This window comes from Cannabis sativa, chromosome 2 (assembly GCF_029168945.1).
Source record: "Cannabis sativa cultivar Pink pepper isolate KNU-18-1 chromosome 2, ASM2916894v1, whole genome shotgun sequence".
Lineage (NCBI taxonomy): Eukaryota > Viridiplantae > Streptophyta > Magnoliopsida > Rosales > Cannabaceae > Cannabis > Cannabis sativa.
Genome location: NC_083602.1, coordinates 73,263,867 through 73,273,119, shown reverse-complemented (window position 1 = coordinate 73,273,119; position 9,253 = coordinate 73,263,867). Strand labels below are relative to the sequence as shown.

Here is a 9,253-nt window from a genome sequence, read left to right as displayed (position 1 = left end):
TCCCAATGGCTTTAGCTTCATCCATTGGCAAATCATCCACATCTGCTTGACACTCTGAAAAATGATGACTTCCTCCACATAACTCACAAACAATTTGGGCTTGTTTAGCTTGCCCTGCAATGATTTTAGTCAATGCCTCAACCTGAGCTGTTAACTTTGTGATGGCATCAACTTCTAACACACCAGCTACCTTCTTAGATTGACTCCTTTCAGTTGGCCACTGCTGATTGTTTAGAGCCATCTCCTCCAATAGATCATACGCTTCATTAGCACTCTTTCTCATAAAAGCTCCACCCGCTGCTGCATCTATTAAAGTTCTAGTATTACCAACCAGCCCGTTATAAAAGTTATGAACCAGCATCCACTTCTCTATACCATGATGAGGACACCTCCTGATCAGATCTTTAAACCTCTCCCAAGCCTCATGGAGAGATTCATTATCTTGTTGGCAGAAATTATTGATTTCTCCTCTCAGCTTTGCAGACTTAGCTGGAGGAAAGAACTTTGACAAGAATTTTGTTGCCAGATCATTCCATGTAGCAATAGAATTAGGTGGCAAAGAATTCAACCAACTCTTGGCTCGTTCTCTGAGCGAGAATGGAAACAACCTCAGTCGAATGGCATCATCGCTAACTCCGTTAACTTTAAAAGTTTCACAAAGTTCCATGAAGTTAGAGAGATGCAAATTAGGATCTTCAGAAGGGAGACCACCAAACTGAACTGAAGACTGCACCATTTGAAGGATGGCAGGCTTAATCTCGAAATTGTTTGCATCCACTGCCGGTGGCCTGATACATGACTGCACTCCCGTCAGAGTAGGGAGAATGTAATCTCTCAAGCTACGGCCATTAGCTTGGTCTTCCACGGCACCTCCATTATTACCGTTATTACCCCCATTGTTTCCAGCATTATTGTTCACATTCGCAGCCATGATCTCTGATGTTTCAGCAGTTGCTGAAACTCTTTCTTGCCTCTTGTTCTTTCGATTCCTCCTGCAAGTTTTCTCAATTTCAGGATCAACTGGTAATATGACTGTTTGTCCTTGACGGCGCATGCACTTAGGATTCCTGAAATAAATCAAGAAAATATTGCAAGAAAAAGGTTAGAAAAATCAGCAAGAGAAAATATACCAAAGTAGAAGTTAGTATAATTTTATGTAATATTAATCTTTAACAATTCCCCGGCAACGGCGCCAAAAACTTGTTGCGAAAAATTATAAACACTACGCAAGTATACGCAATCAAGTAGTAAATCTCACACAGGTGAGGTCGATCCCACAGGGAATTGGATTAAGTACCACTAAATTATACTTATGATTCTATTCGGTAAATCGAAAGCAAGTATGATTTAAAAACAGTAAAATATGAAAGAAATTCAGAAAACTTAATAACACAATTTAAGGTTGAGCAAGATGAGACAATAGGGAGGAGAATCCTGTTGTTGTTTACCCAAATCGTTAATGATTAATTACTATCCTATTCTTGCAGTGAATGACAGATTATGAAATAACCTAGCTCCTTTCAGATCTTCTAGATTCTAAATCACATGTTATCTAATTAATTCCTTAATTAAACTAACATGAAATCAGCATTAAGTAATAATCTACTCGTCACATAAGTCATGCAAATACTTTCGTTTCACATAGAACATTGATTATCTTAATTTTAGCATTCTCAATTCTCACTTTTCAGATTTTGAATTGAGATCATAGAGCATGCACAAGGTGATCAATCTTAAACATGAAATTAAGAACAAACTAAGATAATTTCACACACAAGAATTGAGGAATGGTAATTAAACATTAACTAGGCAAAACATTAAACAACAATCATCATCCTCCCTAAATGGGAAATTTAGTTCAGAAATAAATCCATAACCATTCCTATAGCAATATTCAACATAAATAAATTAAAGAGGAATAAAGAAAAGAACTGTTTGAGGATGAATTCTGGATCTTCACTCGAATCTCTATGCTCTTCCTGCCGCTCTCAGCTGTGTTTTAGGGTTCCAAATCGCTCTCCCAGACTTCCAATCGCAGTTTTCTATTTATACTTGAAATTTAGGGTTCGATGGATGAAAATGCCCCTGGTCCGTACGGGATCTCGCCGCGGCCAAGCTTCCTCTCGCCGCGGCGAGAATATTGCAAAATTGGGTGCTTTCTGTAAGCACCTTTTAGCCGCGGCCATATGGAGCCTCGCCGCGGCCACTGAAGCAGCTCTAAATTTTCGTTATTTTGGGATCTAGCCGCGGCCAAGCTATATCTAGCCGCGGCCAGATGTACAAAATAACCCGTAATTTGCGTTTTCTTGGCTCAGCCCGTCTCTTGTTTAATTTCTGCCCCCGAGACATCTTTTATTCCAAAGAACCTGAAAACATAGAAAACAAGCGTAATTCCGTCCTAACACAGCTAAAAACGCACATAAATTAGATCCAAAACATAGGCTAAAAATAGCCTAACATTGCTAAAATGGTTTTATTTTAGATGAGCTGACTACTCTATTCAAATAATGTTATCTTTGACTCTCGCCTACCGGAACACTGTATTTCATTATGTTGGAAACCTTGGAAAATAAACTATGTTAGATTTGGTATTTTTATAACATATGTGATTATTTGTTATTTTCTGAACTTGTGTATGAATTTGAACCTAAACCTTACTTCTGTTTTATTGATGTATTGTAGTGCCAATAACCCTCATCCCAATCCACTCCTAGTTAATATCTTAGCAAATGAACTTGAAGATATGAATAAAACTCCTGGTCAGAGTAATACTTCAAATGTGCTCATGATGAACATGAAATTCCAGAAAGCAGGTAAGCTGGGAATTGTTCACTCTGAAGAGCAAATAGTTCATAACTCCATAAATCCTACTATTTCAAGCTTAGTTGAGAAGATAAGAGAAAGTGATTCCACTTCCTCAAGTTATACTTCACAACAAAATGAACCAGCAAGAACAACAATTCACAAACGAATAAGCAGTGATGCTTTAGTCTTCAAATCATGTGTTTTAGAGAATGATAAATCCATTTGGATTCTTGATTCTGGGTCTACAAACCATGTAAGTTGTTCATTGCAATGGCTTGAGAAATGGAATTATTTGAAATTCGGAGAGTTGAAACTTAAGGTTGGTAATGGCGAAATGGTTTCGGTTAGAGCTAGAGGAAAAGCCAAACTCAAGTTTCAAAACAGAATTTTGGAATTAGACAATGTCTTATACATTCCAAATTTCAGTAGAAACTTGGTTTCTGTTTCATGCTTACAATTGCAACAATACAAATTAGATTTTTCGAGTTCTGGTTCTACCATTTCTCGAAATGACATTCATATTTGTGTTGCATCCATGGAACAGGGGCTTTATGTTCTTAGACCAAAAACACCATTTACCCTACATAACGAACTTTTAAAAGTAGCTAAACCTAGAAACCACAAAAAGCAAAAGATCGATGATGATAATGAAACATATCTATGGCATTTACGTTTAGGTCAAATAGGCTATGACAGACTAAATAGGTTAACCAAAGACGGTCCATTGAAAAATGTCGTCTTAGGTGAATTACCTGTTTGCGAGTCTTGCCTAGAAGGAAAGCTGACCAAACGTTCTTTCTCTGCAAAGGGAGAGTGTGCCAAACAACCCCTAGGGTTAGTGCATTCAGATGTTTGCAGACCTTTGAATGTAAAAGCCCGAGGTGGTTATGAGTACTTTGTCACTTTCATTGACGATTACTCTAGATATGGACATATTTACCTTATGCATAAAAAATCTGAAACGTTTGAAAGTTTCAGGAATTTCAAGCATTGGCTCAAAACCAATTAGGTAAAACGTTAAAGATCTTGCGAACTGATAGGGGTGGAGAATATATGGATATGCAGTTCAAAGATCATTTGATCGAACTAGGCATTGAATCCCAATTAATCGCCCCTAGCACTCCACAGCGAAATGGAGTTGCAGAAAGACGGAATCGCACGTTTTTGGAAAAGGTTAGGTCCATGCTTAGTTATTCAACTCTACCTACGTCCTTCTGGGGATATGCGATTCAGATGGCAACCGACATTCTAAATGTTGTTCCATCTAAATCAATCCCTAAGACACCTTTAGAACTATGGAATGGTCGTACACCTAGCTTACGCCATTATAGAATCTGGGGGTGCCCTGCTCGTGTCTTAAGAAAGAAAGATGGCAAACTTGAATCACGAACTGAAGTTTGCATGTTTGTCGAAAATTCTAAAGAGACTAGGGGTGGACTATTTTCTAGTCGCAAGGATGATAAAGTGTTTGTTTCCACAAACGCCACTTTCCTTGAAGATGACTATATTAAGAATTTCAAACCACAAAGTAAAGTAGTGTTGGAGGAAATGCTTTCAGATATAACTCCTTCCATTGTTCCGTCCTCTTCCACTCAAAAAGAGGATAATCCCACTCCCTCAGTCGAACCTACTGAGAAAACTACTACCAAAGTTCTTGTTCAGAAGATCACCGCTCCTCGTCGTAGTGGGAGGGTTTTCACAAAACCAGCTCGTTATGACTTGGATGGTGAAATCAATATGGTCGTTGGTGACGGTATTAATGACGACCCATTAACTTATAAACAGGCAATGGCTAGTCCGTAACAAAAACGATGGTCAACCGGCATGGATTCAGAAATGGATTCCATGAAAAAGAACAAAGTCTGGGAATATGTAGACGCACCTGATGACTATCATCCAATCGGATGTAAGTGGGTTTACAAGAAGAAAAGAGGCGCTGGAGGCGAAGTCGAAACTTTTAAAGCTAGACTTGTAGCCAAGGGTTATACCCAAAGAGAAGGTGTGGACTATGAGGAAACTTTTAGTCCTGTTTCCATGCTCAAATTGTTGGGTTTTATGCCCTAAATAAAACTCATTTCAATATAATCAGATTTACTTATTAATATAGATAAGAAATAACATTTAATGTTGCATGGTTCACATGATTTATTTCATGATTATATACATAATGTATGAATTCATCTGAAACCCTATTCACATACTTGATCCTGTTTATTGTGCTGTCAACACATTGGAAAGTAAACAGGACTATGTGAATAAAGTTTCCTAGATTTATCAGACATAGGGTTTTAGTGATATGATAATCAACAACAGAGTTTACTTGCATTTGGAGAAATGCTATGTTCTTTCCAGAGCATTGATTAAAGTAAAGCTCAAGTTGGATGCATGTAGTATGCATCGGAAGGGACAGATATTGAACTTTAACTTAGATTTATTAAACTTACCGTAATATCTATTCAAGTCAATATCGTCTAGTTGATCCTAGATCAAATGATCTTAATCCTGTTATGATTAGGCTCAATCTCAAGAGGCTATTCGTGTTCTTTGATTTGTTAGTTAAGCCTACTTTTAGGTCAGGGTGGTACGTACATTTTGGGAACACGGTAGTGCAATTGAGTGGGAGCGCTAACATAAACATGGAATCTATAGCTTCTATCTGGCGAATAGTAAGTAAAGGATGATCTCCTTCGAGCTTAACCAAACGAAAATAAATGGTGGAGATCTCATTTCACATAAGCTGAAATATCATTTATACGGGGTTAAGTGTTTTAAGGATTAAATACATTTTAGGGTGTAACGGTAATCTAATCCCTTTACAGTGTAGATCATTCATATAGACGATCATTGATCAAATTAGGATTATAACAATGGATAATTAATGATGTGTCTATATGGTGGAACATATAGAGCATTCTATATACTGAGAGTGCAATTCTAAGTTCTATGCGTGGATTCAACGAAGAATTAATAAGTCAGTGAATTTTAGTAATAAATTCTTGATCTACTTATTGGAAGCTCGGTTATATAGACTCATGGTCCCCGCACTAGTTGAGATAATATTGCTTGTAAGACTCATATAATTGGTTTTGATTAATCAATTATAATTCTCAAATTAGACTATGTCTATTTGTGAATTTTTCACTAAGTAAGGGCGAAATTGTAAAGAAAGAGTTATTAGGGGCATATTTATTAATTATGATACTTTGTATGGTTCAATTAATAAATATGATAAATGACAATATTATTTAATAATTATTTATAGTTATTAAATAGTTAGAATTGGCATTTAAATGGTTGAATTAGAAAATTGGTGTTTTTGAGAAAATTAGATGCAGAAAAGATAAAACTGCAAAATTGCAAAAAGTGAGGCCCAAATCCACTTGTATAAGGCCGGCCACTTTTGTAGGGAATTTAAACTGATATTTTCATTATTTTAATGCCAAATAATTCAAGCCTAACCCTAGTGGAATGCTATAAATAGATAGTGAAGGCTTCAGGAAAATTACACTTAAATTTTCTGTTTTTCCTTCAGAGAAAAACCTGAGCCTTTCTCTCTCCCTATCTTTAGCCGCCACTTCTTCTTTCTCTTCCCTCTTGAATTTCGAAATTCTTAGTGTGAGAGTAGTGCCCACACACAGCAAGTGATACCTCAATCATAGTGAGGAAGATCATGAAGAAAGACTTTCAACAAGAAGGAGTTTCAGCACTAAAGAATCAGAGAAAGAGATCCAGGTTCAGATATTGATAATGCTCTGCTACAGAAAGGAATCAAGGGCTAGATATCTGAACGGAAGGAGTCATTATATTCCGCTACACCCAATGTAAGGTTTACTAAACTTTATATGTGTTTATTTCATCGTTTTAGAAAGTTCATATTTAGGGTGTTAATCAACATACTTGTGAGTAGATCTAAGATTCTGGTAAAATAATTTCCAACAACTGGCCTCAGAGCCATGGTAATTGATTTGCTTGCAAGAAATTTGGACTTTAAAACGATTGTTTGATGTTTTGGATGGTATCATGTTGTATTGAGTGTTATTTGATGATTGATTGATGTTTGTGAATTTTCGTGAAAAATAATTGAATATCTGTTTCTGGAATTATTTTTATTGGATAGTATGGAAACAATTAAGCAAGTTACTTTTTTACAGAACTCAATTTCAAATTAATTTGAATTAGTTATGATTTTTTGAAGTTTCAAAAAAATCGGGGTTGAGCAACATGGCACGTGCACGCACGGAGAGGCTGCTAGCAGCCCCCTACGCCGAGGTTACACGCCCATGTAGCCCCTAGCGCGCCCATGGACAGTATGCTTGGCATACTGTCCGTACAGCTCGCAATTTTTTCGTTTTTCTTAGTTTTTTCATGCTTTTTCATGGAATTAACTTCTGATTTTTTGTGTAGTTCTGTATTTATACATTTACTATTCCTAATTCAATTCTAATTATCATAATTAATTTATTTAATATTTTTTAAATTTAATTCATGATATTAGTGTAATTTGAATTTAAAAATAGTAAATATCTATCTTTTTTGCTTAATTATCTATCTTATTTTTAAATTTGATTATATCTTATCTTATTTTTAAATTTAAGGTCAAATTTTAAATTTTTAAATTAAATCTTTTTTTAAATAATTTGACCTTATTTAAATTTAAAATAAGATAACTATAATCATGTAATTTTAAATAGATGTAAGATATTTTGCTAACTTTTAAATTTTGTTAATTTATTTATTTAAATTACATTTAAAATCTGAAAAAGATATTCATTTATCTTTTTTAATTTTTTATTTAATTTTTATTTATAAAATAACATTTAATTTTTAAAAGTAGTTAGCAAATTTTGAAATGATATTTAGGTTGGTTGAAACCTAATTTTTCAAAATTGTAGGTTTAATTTAAATTTTTTTTAAAATATTTCGATTTTTTTTTAATTTTTAAATTTTTCGAAAATATTTTTTTTATTTAATAAATTATTTTTTTTTCGAAATTATTTATTTAAAATTAAATAAATCCTACATCCAACTATCCAGCTAACCTTGTTGCAGGAGTGTATGTTTTAGCTTGTTTGTAAGTTTTCAAAACCTATTATTGCTTGATTGCAAATAGCCATGGTTAACTTTTTGCTAGATCTAATGATCTGATGGCTCCCTCGGTCAAGTCAATAATTTGTAACAGGTATATTTACAATCTTCTTTCATCTGTGTATGACCTAGCAACATGATAGGATCCATCCAATGTGTGCCTGTGTGAGCCTATGTGTTTAATTTCATTATAGATGCATATAGGTTGTTCTTGATAAATAAATTAGGGAAACTTACAAAAATACTGGAATTTGGGTTAATTTTTACAAAAATACTGTCACACGAAAATCTTTTCAAAAATACTGTGTTTTTATAAAACACCAGTAAAACACAAAGCAGAACAACTCAAAACAACATTAGAACACTAGTAAAACACCAGTAGAACACCAGTGAAAACTTAACACAGTATACTGCAGTATGAAACTTATAAAAAAATACAGTAAAAAAGTAAAAAATTCCGCCTGGCAGTATTTTTGTAAAAAAAATGGCAAAAGTTAGTATACCATGTAAATTTCCCAATAAATTATCATAGTTCTTGATAGATTTTATTTAGGCCCATTTAGTTTTTTTTTTTTTTTTGGGCCTATTCAATTGATAACAGTTGTTCATTTTATGGTTAAATTCCTCTCTTTTAGGCCTTGTGTGAGAGTTGGGAGCCATAGTAGTGGGTACGACATACTGAACCCAGCACCCTCTCACATGAACTACCCCAATTGTGAAGGCTCATTTGCCTGATTTGAATAACTGTACTAGGTTAATTAAACTAGTTTAACCTAATAAAATTGATTAGCAACATAATTAATTTCATTTATTTTGAAATTAATTTAAGAAAACCATAGTTTAAAGAATTTTATATTCTAAGCTAAACTATATGTATTTTCTTGTATTTAATTAAATATAGAATTATAACCATCTAGATTCTTTCTGAAGCTTAATTTAAATTTTTCATTAAATATTCCTATTTAAGTTGATATTTAGTTATCTCTAACTAATCAACTTAAATCTGAATATCTTTTGGATTTAAAATTTCAAGATTAAGTTGAGGAATTTTAGGCATTGGTTATTAAGATTCTTTAGATATTTTTTTTAAGTTAATATCTTTTCGAATATCTTAAAATGGAATATATTCAAATTAAGTGGTTACAACTTAATTTTTGATATTTAATTAAATTTAAATTTGAAAATATTTAAGTTCTAGATTTTTTTTTTCTAATACAACTTAAATTAGATAATTTTTTCAAATTTTGTGGAAAAAATACTTAGTCAAATAAGATATTTTCTAGATAGTTATTTCTAGACTACTTATTATTTCTAATATTAAATAGGAAAATATTATACATTGTGAAATTAATTATTTAAATAA

General features: G+C 33.5%; 1 non-coding gene across 1 annotated transcript; it reads left to right on the top strand.

Moving 5' to 3' along the window:
* Window positions 1-371: 371 nt before the first annotated feature.
* On the top strand, window positions 372-478 carry LOC115721524 (small nucleolar RNA R71). The gene has a single exon (XR_004012540.2). It is a non-coding gene; the product is annotated as a small nucleolar RNA R71 (small nucleolar RNA).
* The last annotated feature ends 8,775 nt before the right edge of the window (window positions 479-9,253 follow it).